Source organism: Gekko japonicus, unplaced genomic scaffold, assembly GCF_001447785.1.
Source record: "Gekko japonicus isolate JY-2015 unplaced genomic scaffold, Gekko_japonicus_V1.1 scaffold1048, whole genome shotgun sequence".
Taxonomy (NCBI): domain Eukaryota; kingdom Metazoa; phylum Chordata; class Lepidosauria; order Squamata; family Gekkonidae; genus Gekko; species Gekko japonicus.
In genome coordinates this window covers 222,049-240,568 of record NW_015166454.1, presented here as the reverse complement: position 1 = coordinate 240,568, position 18,520 = coordinate 222,049, and the positions used below count along the sequence as shown (strand labels likewise).

The following is an 18,520-nucleotide window of genomic DNA, read 5'->3' as shown; positions in this document are numbered from 1 at the left end:
GTGTCACAGCTGCCGCTGAGAACAGCTGCGGCGGTCATAATTTTTAAAAGATCCTCTAACTAGAGCTGGGGAGCCAGAATGACCTCTTGCGTGTCCATCATACCAACCATCACACGGGAGAGGTGGATTTTGCCCCTATGATTCCAAGGCCACCACCCTGGGGCTCAGGGAGGCAGGAGAACGTTTCACCCACCCCGCCCCTGCGGGCGTCGCAGCTGCCACCAAGAACAGTGGAGGCGGCCATAAGTTTTTAAAGAGCCCCTAAGGAGAGCTGGGGGAGCCAGAATGACCTCTTGCGTTGCCACTCAGAAATCAAACACGGTGGAATTTGCCCCTACGAGTCCAAGGCCACCACCCTGGGGCTCAAGGGAGCAGAACGTTTTGCCCCACCTTGCCCCCCACGGGCGTCGCAGCGGCTGCCGAGAACAGCGGCGCAGCTATAACTTTTTAAAGATCCCCTAACGAGAGAACAGCGGCGGTGGCCATAACTTTTTAAAGAGCCCCTATCGAGACCTGGGGGAGCCAGAATGACCTCTTGCGTGTGATGAATATTATTGCTTTAGGCTTGCGTGACAGGTAACTAAAAAGTAATGTTCATGAGAACACAGATTTAACTTTCTCATTTCAATGCACTAAACCACAAGTAGGTAGTTGTGGGTTTGTAATCTGAACTGAAAAGAAAATTAGTAAATCTCCAGTAGATTTACCTCACAAAGAAGCTGCCAAGCTTCTTCAGAAAACTTAGTAGTGCCTTGAGAGGTAGAGAGGATGAACTAATACTTTTCAGGAAATAAAAGCTCAATTGAATTCAGTGGATTTATTTCCAAGCAAATATGCTTGTTAATGGATCCTAAAGGAAATACACAGAAGTCCAATTGAAGTGTTGTCATTCATAGTCCTTTTGTCTTGTTTGTTCAGTACTTTCTCTGTCTCACAATCATAACTGTTCCCCTGAAGCCACTTCCCTCTGTACATTTTGCCTTTACAGCTCTTTTCCAGGTAAAATCTGAACACTTCCTTTCTGGTTTACTTATATAGAGAACCAGTGTGGTGCAGTGGTTGCAGAACTACAGTAGGGATTTGGGAGTCCTGGGTTCAAATCTCCTCTTAAGAGCCATGAAACTTATTGAGTGACCTTGAGCGTGTGGCTACTTTTTTATCAGCCTAACCTACCTCACAATATTGTTGTGAGGCTAAAATGGAGAGAGCGAGAACGATATACATCACCCGGGCACCCTTGGAAGAAAGGCGTAATAAAAATGCACTAAACAATAATAGTAGTAAGATAAACAAGAGTGACAGGAAGCTCGTACATAAGTAAGCTTCACTGGGTATAACAGGGCTTACTTCGAAATAAGTATGTACAATGCAGTCACACTAATTCTTATTCGGTAAACCGATCTAGGAGGAGGCGACGTTTTTTAGCAAGGTATCATTTTACTCTTATTTATCTGCTATTAAGGAAAGCCTACGACGATCGGATACAACTGCGCCTGCGCACAAGACCCAAGTTCCCCTCTCGCTCTTCCCATCCTGCCAGGGAGGCATGGTTTCGGGACTTCCCTGTTTGCCATTCGCTGACTGTCAGCCTTCGTTCGTCTATGACTTATTTGGATTGGTCACTGGCTCATGATTGCTGTCCGTGATTGGTGCAACATCACCGAGAGAAGGCTGGACTGGAGAGCGGAGCTGGCCGGTGTTTGCGACAAACTGCCGAGGCAGAGGCGGTGGCTTCCGGGTTTGTAGTAAAGCCGCAAAGAGGGGGTTGCATGTAAATACTGGACAATGGGGTAAGTGGCGAAAAAGAGCTTGAGCCGGCAGGTGGGACGTGCGGCTCTGGCTGTAGACTGGCCGTTCGTCAAGCTGCTGGGGGGGGGTGGGGGGGGGGGGGGGGGGGGGGCTCTGGGAAGAGGCGTGCTGAGGGCTCCCAGGCCTGCTCGGTCCCTGCTAGGCTGGGATCTGCTTGGAGTAACGGTGAAGGCACCGCAGAAACGGGGCGCTGTCAGGCTTCCTGAGGAAAATGGGTGCTGCTCCTGAGAGGCGTCTTTTTTCCTTCGTGCCCTCGCCCCAAGAGCGAAGGCTCAAGAAACCCCTCACCGGATTCTGGTGGTTAAACACCAGAACAAAGGGGGTGGTCCCGCAATCGTTACCCCTTTTTTGGGGTCTCTGCCTACCTATTCCTGGATGAGCACCCATCACTTAATTCGGATTTAGTTCAACTTTAGTTTAAGGAACCTTTTTTGCGTTCTTGGTGGATTCTCCCCGCCCCTTTCCTCCCGCATCTTCCTGAACATCCCTGTTGCATTTTTTGTGCCGCCTTTAATCCTCGTTCTGTATTCACAATCATGCTCCCCCCCCCCCCCCTAATTAAATCCTTTTTCTTGGCATTAATTTATTTAGAGTAACTGCAGCCCTCGATTTTCTTGATTGTCATCAATAATGCAGCTTTGGAATCACTGCTTTCCTGGAATGCGTGTGTTGAAAAGCTGGCAAGACTTTGTCCTTCTAGCATTATTTAAGCACCACACTTGTGGATACAACAGAATAGTTAATATTAGTATTAAGGAGCAAGTGATCTGAGCAAAGTGTTCCTGAATATACATTCTAGTATGACATAAGATAGTGTTCCAGAACAGAGTGGATGAGCATAGTTGCTTCTCTATGGTCTGAAGTTCACTTACAGTGAATAGATTAGTTAGTGAGTAGATGAAAGTGAAAGTGTTTGAATGAGAACTTTGACGCCCGCAGATGCAGGCCTGCTGATTTAGCTGTTTTTCACCTCCCGCTTAAGTGCAGCTTCTTCCTTATCTGCTCTGACCTGGTTGGCCCAGGCTAGCCTGATCTCAGAAGCTAAGGAGGTTCAGCCTTGGTTAGTATTTGAATGGGAGCACACCAAGGAATTCTAGGGTTGCTACAAAGAGTCTGGCAATGGCAAGCCGCCTCTGATAGTCTCCTGCCTTGAAAACTCTACAGGGTCACCATAAGTTGGCTGTAACTTGATGGCACTTTCCACCACCAGTTCCTTTTCTATTTGGCTTGGATATTTAAGATCCAAGATTTTAATCTGTTTTATAAATTTGTATTATGTAATTTTGTATATCGTATGCACTTTGTGCCCTATGTGAGCCGTCCACGGGGAGGGCGGGGTATAAATATAATAAAATAAATAAATAAATAAGATATGGCTGTATAGTGATAATATGCTACAGCCATCGCCTGGTTATTCTTCAATGATGCAAACAGGATTTCAGTGTCAACCTACCCTCATCATAGCCCAAATCAAATTAAAAACCACAGTTGGACAACTATTACTTATAGACACAGAAGATGATTTCACTTTAACATATGAAAAATACTCTTAGTGTCTTTCAAATCTCTTTCTATCTAGGATATGCTATTTTAAATTTATATTCTTCCATTATCTCCCAGACTGAAGGGCTGGAATCCTTGCAATTAATATTTTTAACTACATATCTGTGCATTCTGAAAGAGCTCAGGGCATTTTATGACATTTTTGTCCCCCACTCATCATCACAACAACTTTGAAATGGGTTAGTAATGAGAAATGGTGATTTGTCTGGGTTCACCATTTGACTGGCTAGAATTTGAACTTGTCTCTCCTTGTGCCCCACTGTCTTAATGACTCATGGCTAGAAGATGGGACCATGGCATCTGGGTAGTGAGGATACTTTTGAGATTCTCTTGCACCTGTCAGTGGTCACATAGGCTTTGGCAGGAAATTGTGGTCCATCCTTGTACTCACTCTTAGGATCCCTGGATTGTGTCATAGTGAAACTGACACTTGCTTAAATCAGAGATGTTCAAAGCTTTTTATTAGAGGGGAATTAACCTTAAGTTTATTGCAACACTGAGCAGCTTTGGAGAAATGGGATTTTACCCATCCCGCACCTTTTTATGCAGAAAGAAGCTCTGGCTATTCAAGGATTCTGTTACAAAGTCTAGTTTATGGTGGTGTTGATTATGACATCAGGTCCATATTCAATTGTCAGTAACGTGAAAATACAGATGCATAAACACTGAGAATGAACCATGTTTGAAAGACTTTATGTAGGCAGTCATGTTGAAAGTGTGTGCAAGAGCAGATGAATCAAATCAGTTTTAGCTTTGAACACAGGGCCATTTAACTGAGTATTGTCTACTCTGACTTTGGATTGCTGGGGTCTCAGTCGGATAACGGTCTTTCCCAGAATCTTCATAAAATCCTTTAACTGGTGATGTTGGTGATGAAAGCTGAGATCTTCTGCATGCAAAACATGTTTTCTACCACTGAGGCATAGTGCTTCCCTATTTTCTTTTTACAATATTCTTTAAAAGGCAAGTTCACATGTGAAAAACAGTGTGTTAAAATTCATCCCTACTGTATTTTAGTAACTGATTCTGATGGCAATCTTTCTGTCACCTATAGCTAATTAACATTAGTTTAGTGGCACAAACCTTAAGGATGTAAAACATGATGTTTTATTTCCATGAGGGTGAATAGCACTGAATTGGAGCTAATGCATCAGTTTATGCAAAAACTGGTTATAAACACTGTGTATCCAAGGAAGTGGCCTCATGAAAGCTTATGCCACAATAAATATATTGAACTTTAAGGCACGTTTGACAAATTTTCTTTGGCTTTATGAGCCCATACTAACTTTTAGGAGCCAGACCTATTTTTCAATCTTCAGGGATTCATATTTTAATGACCACATTTTTGTAATTACTATTGCTCCTACAAAGCTGAGTCTTAGCCTTGTCACAGATTCTTGTGATACAAGCATTGTCACAAGCATAAGTAAATACGGGAGTAATGCTAGTCATTACTACAACAGAAAGCTTACTTCTAACCCATCCTCTCTCCAATTTCTCATAATTTCATTATTGCTTTTAAAAGTGTCATTTAATTGAATATTGGAGCCAGTATAGAAAGCTACTAGGAAAGTAATAAATTCATCCATCACCAGAGAATTATATAAAATTAACATATAAAGAAGTAATGACAAGAACTTCATGCATTTTTATGTCATACAACAAAACATATCTTGATGCAAAGTGATAAATAAGCTTTGCACTTTGTACAAGCTGAGGATTGCCAAGAGACACTACAATAAAATATTGATGAATACTGTAGGTGCCACAATGAAATTCCTGGACACCATGGTGATTTGGCACTTGAAATTTTTCAATCCCTGCTCTAAGGCATTCAGGATTTTTTGCAGTATTTGCTGCAACTGACAAATTTGACTATTTCTGGAAGTTACTTTGTGCACCTTTTTTACCAGCATAAGGACATATGCAGAAGTCTAGGAATAGAATTGTTTTGTATGTATCACACACTTCTCTGGGCAAGGGATTAACATTTGATTTCATAAATATTACAGGGTTGAAACAGCTGACGCCACATTGTTCATACTGAATAAATACTCCTACTGAGAATAGCTACTCTTGTCATATTCTGCTGCTGATATTAACATTCAAACTTTTCTGTTCAAAGGAATCAGTGGCAAATTCCTGTGTTTTTTGTTGTCGAGCACAGTAGGCCCTCACTTCTGCTAAGTGTGTTGTATAATAGATTTTTCTTTGCTGCTGTTAAACTTTTTAAAAAACTAACAGCTACTAGGAAAATGTAGCAAATTTCCATGGAGGTATGAATTCTCCACAGATTGTACCCAGAGGATACCTTTGTAAGCCTGAGGTAAAATCCACAGTATGGCTGCAATCATATGCATACGTATGTATAAATGAATGTTATTGAGAATTTTTTTTTAGATGATCTTTCATGTGTCCTTGAATTGGGGCTGTTCTGCAGATGCATGTATATGCAGTGCTTTGTAGTGAATCTCAGTTCTGGAGGTCAGTGAGACAACTGTCTTTTGGGGGTAACTCCTTACTTTCTTGGAGCCCTGCTTCATGTGTTTCTCGCTTTTGATCTGCCTATTTCTTGCTTGTGTGATTGAACACCTACCTTTTTGGTCTGCTTGGGGAGATTCTAACAGTTTTTTTCTGATCAAGGCACGGTGAGAGAAGCCATGCTTAAAAAATTGTTCTTTTGAAGGAAATATTAACTGACAACACTGTAGAAGATGCCAGGAAGTCTCTTGTCCAAAGGAGACACCAGACCATTGTTTTGGGGAAGCATATTGGAAAAGATGTCAGATAAAAGTGACAAACAATGAAGTTTTAGAACCAATTGACCAATTAAAGTATCAAAACACTAGAGCAGGATGACATTTCTCAAAAAGCTTTTTAAATATTCAGTTGTGGTGGTGGTGTTCATGTAACTAAAATATGAAATTTGCTGCTAAAAATCATTCTTCCTGGAGGATTTGATGGTAGCAGATGTCGTGCTGGTTTTAAAAAGGGCCAGAAAATGTGTGGTTTTTGCATTCTTTTCAGTCTAACTTTTGTTCCAGCTAAGTTGTTGGGAAGCATCATGAAGGGAAAGCTAGAATTTGGGACACATCTAGCTTACTAGCAGAGCAGATAGTTTGTATGGATTTTGTAAGATCCCTGACACATTTTCTGTTTGGACTTCTGCTGTTGGAGACTTGTTCCTGATTGGAATAGATAGCACTAGGCTAGATGCAGCCTGATCCTCTGGATCTTTATTCTGTGTGTAATATACTTATAATTGTTGCAATGAAGAGCAAGTCTTACTGATGAAGAATCAGCTTGGCTTCTAGAAAATCTTGTACATCTTTTAGATTTAAGAGTATTAACAAGCATGTGGGTAGATTTGATCTGGTAGGCACTATCTACCTGAACTCTTGAATAGCTTTGGCAAAGGTAAAAAATTTCTGACAATGTATAATAGTCAAGGATAAGGGCAGGTCCTCTTACAGATGATTGTGGATGGTTGAAATCCCAAGCAGACTGTAAACCTTTGAAGAGATGTCACCAATGGAATGACTGCAAGACAGAATGGTAGATGAAACTCCTAGAATCTGCACCCATATAAAAGGATCCATGCAAATAATAGAATTATAATGTCAGCTTTACTGTGTTTTGGGTATTTTCTTAATAGTCCATGACTTTGGTGTATTTTTTTCAAGCATTTTACATCATATAATATATATGCAGTAGGCTCAGCAGTGCAGCTTAAAATAAGTTCTGTTATTGTCTAGGACAACAGTAAATATGTTTGTGTTAGTAGTATTTTTAAAATGTTCTACATCTCAGCCTTTGAGGCTGTAATGCTGCCAAAATCATTGACTTTGCTTCCTCTACTGTCTCTATTGCAGATAAACAAACATACTTTTTCTCTCAGACCTAAGCTCTGTTGATGTTTTCCCTGATGAAAAAGGAAGCAAACAAAAAACATGTAAATGTCAAGTACTGCTCTGACACTTGAAAAACAGTTGATTCGTGAGAGAAAGTAAAATTAATAACATTTATGAAAATGCTCAAGAACTAACAGACTGGAAACCATAGGAGCTCTAGCTACGTTCACATTAACATACGAAAAGACTGAAAAATAAAAGCTGTATTAAAGTTTTTGAGGATGCTTTGATCTGATCCTTCATGAAAATGCATCAACCAAACAGGTGGTAGAATTTCAAATTATTTGAACATTTAGGTGATTCTCTGTGTTTTTTGTCAATGTTGGATCTAATCTGTCACCCTATTCATAGCTGGAGTGTTCCTGCTAATCTTATAGTTACATTTCAGCCGAGCACGTGACTGTTTTTGAAACTCTTTGCCTGCCTCTGCAAAATCTGTTGCAAATCTTAGTGTCTGTCACGGGCTGGGGTGCCAGTCAAAGAGAGTCCAAGACAGGCCAAGGTCAGGAGCCAAGAAGACAGTGCAGAGTTCAAAAGCCAAGCTGGAGTCAGGAGCCAGAAACACAGAGCCAAGTCCAAAATCACTAACCAGAAACATAGTCCAAAGCCAAGTCGGGGTCAGGAGCCAGGAACACAGAGCCAAGTCCATAGCCAGGGGGTCTGAAGGTCTAGGTGCAAGAGCCAAGCTGGAGTGGATGCTAGCAGCACAAAGCTGACTCATTGCTTCCACAAAGCCCAGAGTGTGGAGTTAAATGCTGCTACCAATTAGCCAGCTGCACGATCGGCCAGGCTCCTGTTAGAACTCTGGGCTGGCTGAGCATCTCCCTTGTAGCCTGGCCTCTCTTTGCCTGGTTGCTAAGTTTTGCCGCAGTAACTTCCTTAAACAAGTCACACGTAGGAGTGAGTCAGGAGGAATTTCAGCTTGCAGTTCTTCCTTCTTATCTGGGCCAGGTGTGAAGACTGCTGTTACAGGCACTTGCCAGCTATCCTCCTCTGCTGCTTCTGCAGGCTCTGTCTGCTCACCCTCATCCATGTCCATGACAGTGTCCTGATAAATTATGTGCTCCAAGATGGCTTATGTAGGCATTTAGTCTTCAGTTTTCAGCTTGTAAGGTCATCATATAAAGGCAGTGCCCCTCTTCTGTTCTTCTTAATAGTAACAGCTTTTGATAAACATCTCCTCCCCTGAATATGGCTAATCTTCTTTTAAAGTTGTCTAAGGTATAGACTGTTGCCATATTTGGGGGCTGCAAATCTCTTGAGTTAATTGTGCATAGTTGAGCCTTGGCGCAGTTGGTCATTGAACCAACTACAGGGGAGATGGTGATGGACCTGGTCCTCCTGAGTTGTGCTCAGGAACTTGTGTGAGATGTAAGTGGTGTTGCGGTGGTTAGAAACTGTGACCACAGTGCTGTTAAGCTCAGTATTTATTTTAGTGGAAGATCGCACCAAAAGTTCAGCGGAACCAAATTAGATATCAGAAAAGATTCATTTGTAAAAAAATTAGGGGATTTGTCAAAAGAAAGCTGAAAAGGTCAAGTCCCTTCTGTGTGCTTAGAAATGATTCAAATCTACCAGGGTGGATAAACATCAATAATTAAGCTCAATCAGTCAATCAGATTTTTAAAATTTAAATCAGATTTTTAAAATTTAAATCAGATTTTTAAAATTTAAATCAGATTTTTAAAATTTAAATCAGATTTTTAAAATTTAAATCAGATTTTTAAAATTTAAATCAGATTTTTAAAATTTAAATCAGATTTTTAAAATTTAAATCAGATTTTTAAAATTTAAATCAGATTTTTAAAATTTAAATCAGATTTTTAAAATTTAAATCAGATTTTTAAAATTTAAATTAGATTTGGTTTGATAAAATACTTTTTGAGGAAAATCTATCCCAAGATAGATTTCTGTTTAAGATACATTATAGCCCAAAGGTGTTTTGTCATGAAATAAGGATTAATTTTTATTTATGAACTATGACTATATTCATGCAATGTTTAAAAGCTTTTTTGTAAATGAATTCCACTAATTCATTCATAGGCCCCAATGTCATGCTCTCCCAGAGGTTTCTGTAAGATTATTTTGGGTAATTTTTCTATCTACAAGATGCCATCACAGATGCTAGGTTTCACCATTCTCATAACTGGATTTGGGTCCTCAGAGATATCATACCTCTTCTTAACAGCAAAAATGTTTTTAAAATAAACATATAGATTTGAGAAAGAGACCTCAGTCCTATTGTTCCTCTGCAAATCTATGTACAGAGAATCAACCCTTTATATCTGTAGTGCTAGGTTTCAAGAAGTTCAATGAATAGAAGATTGTTTGGGGTGGAAGAGATCTGGACAAAGAGGAGGTGCTAAGAAATTAGTGTGAGGAGGCAGGAGCAAGTGAAACTTTTCGAGGCGAATACTCCAGAAATCTTGAGATTTTTGTGAGTGCAGCCTTATGGATGTTTAAGGAAATATAATAATATATATGCTATATAATGTTATTGTTTTAGTTACATAAAACAATATAAATGTTTATTGTTATTGTTAATGATTATTTTTCTCCTTCCAGTGAAGTACAGCAGAAAAGTTCTCTAAATATGAATGGTTAACCTATTAAACTGAAGACAGTTCATCTTGCAGTGATTTAATAGTTATCTATTTCAAAAGGTAAATAGCCAGTCATTAATTTTCTGATATAACTGTAAAACTAACCAAAATGTTATTATTCTAAAAATGAAACCTTCATCTGGATTGTAAATTGAGGTAATAACAACCAGCAAGAATGAGCCTTTATGTAGAAAAACCATGATTTAAATTGAGTTTTACTGACTAGTGATTTAAATCGTGATTTAAATCAATTTGATTTAAATCCACCCTGAAATCTATGGTGTGTAGTAGGATTGCCAGCCCCCAGGTTCCTGTGGGGGTTCCCCTGCTTTTCGAGGTTGTGATCCGCTGCTGGCCCCCAAACAGGAATGTTGTTGTGCAATGCCCCTGACACAATAAGGTTACTTCCAGGCGACAGCATTGTGTTGGGGATGTAGCATGGTGACGCTTTGGTATTGGGGCAAATTCTATGGCTTTGAAGGCAAAAACCCATAGTTTTGCCCCCAAACCAGATTGCTGCATGCGAGGTCATCAACGTGATGATGTCATTTCAGGTGACATCATTGCATCGAGGACATTGTGCACAACATCCCACCCCTCTGGAACACTCCTCAAATCCCCCTGCTGCAATGGTGAGAGGACCTGGCAACCCTAGTGTGTAGTGTGGTGTAGGGGTGTCTGTGCCAGACTAGGATCTAGGACACCCATGGATGAATCCCACTCTGCCATGGAAGCTTGGTGGATGTCCTGGGGCCAGTCATGTACTCCTAGCCTAACTTTCTTCACAGAGGTATTGTGAGGATAAAATGGAGGAGAGGACAACTATGTAAAACTTATTGGGTTCCCAACTTAGGAGAAAGATGGGGGTATAAATGATGTAAATGAGTAATTAAGTAAATAAATAGAAGCTCAAAATTTATACTACACATTTGGATGGGCATCACTACATGTCAGAAGAGATCAGTGTCGTTAAAAGTCAAATAAGCCATTAAAGGCAAGAAGTCTTCCTTTAAAAAAAAATACGTGTTTTGCCTAGATGAGCAATAAGGAGCGCTAGTTTTAGAAAATAACTGTAAGCTGATAATGACACAAATGATAAAATCTTTGTATATGTCTAAAAATCTACCTTGAGTCTGGCTTTGGCAAAAGGTGGGCTAAAAATACTCTAAATAATCATTAAGACAAACAATAAGAATTTCTTTAAGTACTTCTGAAGCTTGAAGCTGAACTGGAAAGTGGCGGGGCCCTTGGGAAAAAGAGGGGAAGACAAAAGGATTGCTAAATGAAAATGGGGGAAGAGAGTGAAGAGAATGATTTAAAAGATGGCAGAGTTCAAGGAGCTTTGGTGCTAGGGCTCCTTGTCCCAAATGTAACTGGTTGAGCTTACTGTTGGTAAGCAGCACAGACTAGCGATAGATCACTGCAGACCAGCCTGGGCGAATGTGCAGTTTGGAAGAACGGCACGGCAGAGCGCTTTTCTACCGCCCTTGCTTGATCTCCCACTTTGATCCTCGTGGCTACAACTCGGCCTGGTTGTTGTGAAGAGGACGAGTGGAGTTGTGGCGGCATGTAAGGATCCTACTGATGCTTCACAGCCGTATGCCAACCACCGAGCATTATTTACCCGGTGCAGTCGCCATCTTGGACTTGCTGGCAGGTCTCTCAGGTGCCTGCTTTCCGCATTGGAGAGGCAGTTGGGGAGCCTGGCAGGGGTCTCCCCCCTGTGGGGTCTGCCCAATGCAGCCCAGTGACACTAGATGATGACTGATGGCATTGCACACACAGTGACTGCTACCACCAATGAGTAATTGTGGGTTCTCCATCGATCCCTCTGCTCGATCGCCAACATAGGAGACCTGCTGAGCGGAAACTGGGAGATCTAGGGCTCCCAAATCTCGCCAAATCGCGGCGGGGGATCCACATGTCTTTGCAGAATCCGTGCCGCGGGGACGGCGAGACGTGTTGCACCACTGTCACCAGGACATGATGCTACACGTCGCTCTGGCAATGGGGTTGTTTGGAGCCCTGTTGCCAGAGCGACGCATAGCGTCATGTCCTGGCGACGGCGGGTGCAACGTGTCTCGCTGCCCCCGCGGCACGGATTCTGCAAAGACACATGATCCCCTGCCGCGACTTGGCAACCCTAGGGAGATCCAAGAGTGGAACGTACAAAGACCAAGAAAGGGATGCTTACCGGCAAGACAGTGGGGGAAAAACTGGGGAACTCAGAAGGTGCAGAAGTTCCCTTTGCTATGCGAGAAACTGGGCTACAAAAGTCTGTTGGACTATTGCTGCACGACCACTCCACTACGCAACTCCATTTTCAGGTTGGACTGCTGACATATTCCACTGTTGTTAACCTAGAAGGAATGTTGCTAAGACAAGCTTATATAATTAGATTGGGTTGTTAATTGATTGGGGATTTAATTGAATCCTAATGAATTAAATAAATTAAGTTAAATTGATCTGATTAAGAAGTAGCTGTTAAATGATTAATTATCCTGCCAAGTTGATTATAGAAAGATATTATTTGTTGATTAATTATATTAATAAAATGATTTGCTGTTTATGATTAAATTATGAAATTAAGGTAGGGTTAACAAATTAATTTGATTTACCGCTGGCCTTTATTAAATTTACTCACCACTGAATGGACATTTTAGACAATCAGATTTGATAATTAGATCGATCTGGTGGGACTACAACTAAAGTTAGAGTAGTCAGAGGGATTTAGAGGGAAATAATTGGAGTTAGTCTAGGGCATAGCAACATATGTAGAATTTGTTAATAAGCTGCTAGAAGCTATACATACAGATTAGTAATATTTCAGTCAGCTCTACTGACTGGTCTGTGGCATTTGCAAAGACCACCACCAACAAGGGGTGATGACTGGACTTGGGATTCCAGTGCTCTTGGGGAGGGGAAAGTACAGCGGTGGGACCAGGCTTGAAGGTAGGGGAAGGGGACAGAGAAGCAGAGTAGCTCAACCCCCTTCCAGCCTGCATCCCATCCCGAAGGTTGCAGGTAGAGGGGCTAGGTCTAATGACCCCGCTCCAACATTGGTGTTGTGCAACGCCAGGTCTGTAAATAATAAGACAAAAACTGAGGGGAAAAGGGGGGGGGAACTCAACTCAAGATATGGCTGTGATATATGAGGGTCAAGCTAACAAAATAAGTTATTATAAAAATACAAATATTTATTATGGTGTACATATTAGTAAAAGATATGTAAAAGAAATGATCCAAATATCAGACTCTTAAAACTTATTACACACAGAGCGGATAGTTTTACATATACAATTGATGAGTATATCTTATGACCAGTAGACCATATGTGTTTTGGCCCCTTAGGGCCTTCCTCAGTGGTCAATATTCCTATTGTAAAACAACACACATCCAGAAATAAATATATGAAAAAAGATTTTCTTTAGAGCCAGGTGTTGCTTTCTCATGTATTGTGCAGTTGCTAAAAGTTTACACAGTAGGCCATGGTTAATCTCTCATGGTAACTGTACATGCTCTCCAAATTGTTCTAGTAACAAATATCCAATGTGTCTGCATGTGTGTGTCTTCCATCAAAGGTAGTAATCAAGCAACACCTGGCTCTAATAACATGCAACTTGTTATTAATTTTGGCTTCCAAAAGAGTCCAGGTAGCACTGTTTTTTACAAGGAGATCTAGAGGAGATCTAGGAAATTATAGGTCAAGCAGTGCAATGTCTTTTCTGGGGAAATGAATGGGATCTGTGACTAAAGGTAAAATTATTAAGCATGTAGAAGAACAGCCCTTACTGAGAAAGAATCAGCATGGCTTCTGTAAAGGAAAGTCCTGCAGGGCACATTGGCCATTTACCAGGAAAAATCTCAATCAGCAGCAGCCCTGAGTCTACCCAGAAATGGTTGGAGCAGGACAGTGGTGCCTGGCTTTTTGTTCTGTTGCTCTGTGTATGGTGTGGGCAGTGAGGAAGAGCAGAAGCATGGCAGTGTGCAGCTTTGCCCTGTGTTGGACTTGGAGCTGTGTGGGTGGTGAGGAGTGCAGTGACCATGTCCTTCCTCACTGGTCCACTGTACCCAAACGGCTGAGGAGAAGCATGGGGCTCAGTGGCACTTGGCTCTATGCTGGCCTGGGTGTGGTGTGGTCATTAAGATGTAGCACAGTCATGGTAGTCTCTAGATCTACCCTGTTGGTCCACGCATGATGGAATTCAGTGACATCTCCTTTCTTTTCATCTGACTCCTCAGTTGTCCAACACTGAAAGTAGTATTGCTGTAGGAGGAGACATGGCCCTTTTCCAAGGCCAGTTTGGCCTCCCAATCTGCTCCTGAAATCCTATCTTATTTTTTTAAAAAATCTTTGAGAGGGTTAATAAGCATGCGGGCAAGGGTGATCTATTAGAGTGGACGTTATTTATTGGGACTGCCAAAAACCTTTTGACAAAGTTCCTCATGAAAGGTTCCTGAGTAATAAATATGTTATATAAGGAATATGGAATAAGGTAAGTGGATTACTCTCTTGTGGATTAGAAAAGCAGTTAAATGCCAGGAAGCAGAGATGAGGAGCAAATGGCCAATTCTTGCAGGGAAGGTCAGTAAGAAGTGGGGTTCCTCAGGGATCAGTATGAGGATGGGCATGGTTTAATTTGTTCATACACTTTCATATTCAGGAAGCAAGGAGTGAAGGGGCAATTTTGGAGATGACACTATTATATTTGTGATGGTGAGAAACCAAAGCCAGTTACAAGGAAATTCAAAAGCTTTTTTCAAAGCATGGGTGTGTGGGTGACAGTGCAGAAAATAACTTAATTTAAGGTGATGCACATTTTTGGCAAAAAACCCTAACTTTAAATAAAATGAAGAGTCTTCAACTGCTCCATATGAAAGCAGATAGCTCCCTGGATCTTAATGCAGTGTGAGTTGATGGTGACTGGTCAGGGAAGATCTCAGAGTCACAGTGGATGACTTGACAAAAATGTTGACTCATGTGTGGCAGTAGTGAAAAGGCAAGTTCTATGATAGGGATTACTAAGGGAGGGGTTGAAAATAAAATGTCTAGCAATGAGGTGTCCTTTTGTAAATCTATGGTGTGATTGTATTTGGACCTTCCCGGGCTTTCTGTAGTCCGTTTCGAACAATATCTTTTTCAGACGTCAATTCATGTTGTCTGTAGTGTTTTTACAATTCCAATCTTGGCTGTATATATGGTGTTTACAAATGTTCAAAAGTGGCTGCTCATAGCTCTACTGTCTACTGGTCTCCATTCAGGATTATATGCTTCTCCAAATTGTATAATCCTGAATGGAGACCGGTAGACAGTAGAGCTATGAGCAGCCACTTTTGAACATTTGTAAACATTTGTAAACACCATATATACAGCCAAGATTGGAATTGTAAAAACACTACAGACAACATGAATTGACGTCTGAAAAAGATATTGTTCGAAACGGACTACAGAAAGCCCGGGAAGGTCCGTCCTTCTTCTTCTTCTCTCTTGAAGACTTTGTTCTTGTTGAGTTGTTTGATGTATCTGAAAAACAAAATATAACTTGGAAATTTGAGAATTTGATGAACATACACAGCAATATCTTTCTTTTTGTATCTTGTGCCATTTAAATTGCTGGATCCTTTGTAACTTCGTGATTGTATTTGGGACACTGTGTACTGCTCTAATGGTATGTCAGAAAGCATATTGGCCCCGGTCACACCAGGGGGGAAAGGCGCGGCTGAAGTGCGGCTTTTTAGAGCCGCAACAAAAGAGAGGCGCGGCTGCAGGATCAGATAGATTCCCCGAGCCGTCACACAGTTGCTCCCTGGCATGATCAGATGCCGGGGGAGGGGGGGGAGCCACGGACAGGAGAGAAGGCGAGCCCGTTGCGCATGTGTGTGCATGCGCAGTTTGACAGGGCCTTGGATGCTGCGGGGAGACGGGCACATTGGCAATCAGATGCCTGCCCGTGCTGCACGTCAACCAGTAGGTAGTACTGTTTTGGTGCTACCTTTTTGATGCGCGGTTTCGCCCGGAAGGGATGAATCGGGGATGGGTGCGCTCCGCTTCCCAGATGTTGCGGTATGATTGCGCCTGCTTGATGTGCCCCCGATCCGTCCCTCTCGCGTGGCAAATCCTCCTGTGTGACCGGGGCCGTTGTAGCTCTTGACAAGGGCAACCAGAATGATCAAGGGGTTGAGACACCTTTCCTATGAGAAAAAATTAAGTTTGGGGGCTTTTAAGTTTAGAGAAAAGATGACTGAGGGAGGAAGTGCTAAGCATAATTTATAAAACTATGCATGGGCTGGAGAAAGAGGATAGAGAGCTTTTTCTCCTTCTCGAGTAATAGTACAACTTGTAGGCACTAAGTGAAATTGATGAGCTGCAGATTCAGAGCAGAAAAAAATAGTTAACTGGAAAGCTAATTAACTTGTGGAATTTAGTACCACATGTCATTATCATGGCCACTAGTATATTTGGATTATACAGATTCATGGAGGATAGCATCATTGGTGGCTACAGTGATAAAATGAAACTTTCATGCTTGGAGGCAGTAAACCTCTGAATGCCTTTCTGAAGGGACACTAGGAGGAGGCTTTGGGCTCTATGCCCTGCTTGTAGGCCTTCTGGGGTCATCTGGTTGGCCACTATATGAAACAGAATTTTTGACTAGAAAGGCCACTGGTCTTGACTGTGCTTGTGTTATGCAGGCTGCCCTGTCACTGGGGGTAAAAACAGCCACTCAGCTGAGCCAATGGGAGTGTTGCTTCAGCACCCAACCACCTTTCATAAGGGAGAAGGAATGTTGGAGGGAAGCACAGGAGGAGGGAAGGAGAGAGAGAGAAGTGACAGCTGAGGTCTGCCTCAGGGAGAAGGCAATGATAGCTCAGGTCTGGCTCAGTAAAAAAGCGGACAGGTAGAAGAGTAGCTCTGCCTGGTAGCATGGCAGAGTAGTTTAGCACTACCTCTGGGAGAGAATAGAGTACCCAGTTGTTAGGCTTGTCTCTGGTAATGAGCAGACCTTGACCCATTTAGTCTTACTCTTGGGAAAGGGCAGGCTGGTTGAGGTGGAAAATCCTGTGCCTGTGAGAGGGCCCAAACTAGAAGCTAGTCAGTAGAAGCCTGTTTGTGCCTGAAAAAACTGAAGAACATTCAAACCACACTCTGAAGCCATAATTAGCTTTGACTACCTGGAGACCTGTGCTACTGATCTGTTCTTTGAAACCAACCTGTAAATAAGTAAATCTTCTGTATTGCTTGTATACAGTAACTGCTTCAATAGGACCTCCATATTCTGTGAAGAAATGCATTTCCTGTGAGAGGGCCCAAACTAGAAGCTAGTCAGTAGAAGCCTGTTTGTGCCTGAAAAAACTGAAGAACATTCAAACCACACTCTGAAGCCATAATTAGCTTTGACTACCTGGAGACCTGTGCTACTGATCTGTTCTTTGAAACCAACCTGTAAATAAATAAATCTTCTGCATTGCTTGTATACTGTAACTGCCTCAGTAGGACCTCCATATTCTGTTCGTTCACTGTGAAGAAATGCATTTTTCCCCCTGGAAGGTTTGAGATGAGCAAAGACTCCACTTTGCGTTCCCCCCCCCCCCCCAGTCAGAGACCAGGTGTGTGTGTGTGTGGGGGGGGGTCAGTGCAGTTGCTTTCCAGCTTACCCTCATACAAATGCTAAATAGATCTGTCAGGAGACATAATTGGTGGGCAAGATCTCCCCCTTCCTCCTAGCAAGGAACAGAGATTTGGAGGGGTAGAATCCTAGATAATCTCCAGGGAGAATTGGCAGGGAATGCTTCTCTGGCCTGGCCTGACCTGGTCATGGGGTGGAGAAACAGATAAGATAAAAACTCCTGGCAACAGGAAGGAGTTCTCGTTTCCTTGGGTGCTGCATCCAGGAGGCACGCAGACCTCTTCACAGACAAGGTAGCCACTGACCATGTGCTTGCCTCAAGAGCTGGAGCAAGTTTCAAGGTAATGACTGGTATATAGAGATCTGTAACTTCTATGCTAAAGGGCCTGTCCTATTTAACATCTGATAGGGCATGTGTAGAGAAAAGGACAGAGGATTTGCATTTTTACCTATTTCTTTTGTATCCCTTGCTCAATCTGGTGCTGTGCTGAAAGTTTGCTTGTAAACATTTTCTTTTTAATAAATATTACTTTGGATGCTGGTAGCGGTTCTCTGTACCACTTAGACCTCCCCTGGTCTCAGGCACACTAATTTAAAAATAGTGCTAGGGGAAGGCAGGCAGTTGGTAAATGGCCATTCCCCCAGGGGCGCTCAAGGCAGTAAATTGTCTCCGTGGTGACCAGGCATTGGGCAGCAGGGGACACTGAGGCAAGGCCTCAGAACTTAAAAGGGAAGCTGGGAATCCTGACCCTCCCAGTGGGCAATTCCATACAAAGGTCAGGTGGTGGTAGTGGGTTACCCTGAGACTGGGAGAAAAGCCCCTCCAGGTGGGAGAAAAACCCAGGAGGGCAGGACAGAAACAGGGTGTGCAGGACAGAGCAGGCACATTCTGCCACACTCACCACAAACCTTTTCTCACAGAAGTGAACCTAAAGCCTATATACTTGTTACTTTAAAAAACACTTGGTAACTCAGGAGCAGGTTTATAGTTTAAAACAAACCTAGT

At 42.2% G+C, this 18,520-nt stretch overlaps 1 protein-coding gene across 1 annotated transcript in view; it reads left to right on the top strand.

The window, feature by feature from the left end:
• The first annotated feature begins 1,728 nt into the window (after positions 1-1,728).
• Positions 1,729-18,520, top strand: part of KIAA1109 (KIAA1109 ortholog) — a 217,015-nt gene continuing 200,223 nt past the window's right edge. Inside the window, exon 1 of the mRNA XM_015412031.1 lies at positions 1,729-1,790. The gene's annotated coding sequence lies outside the window, so the exon portion shown is untranslated. The remainder of the gene's footprint in view (positions 1,791-18,520) is intronic.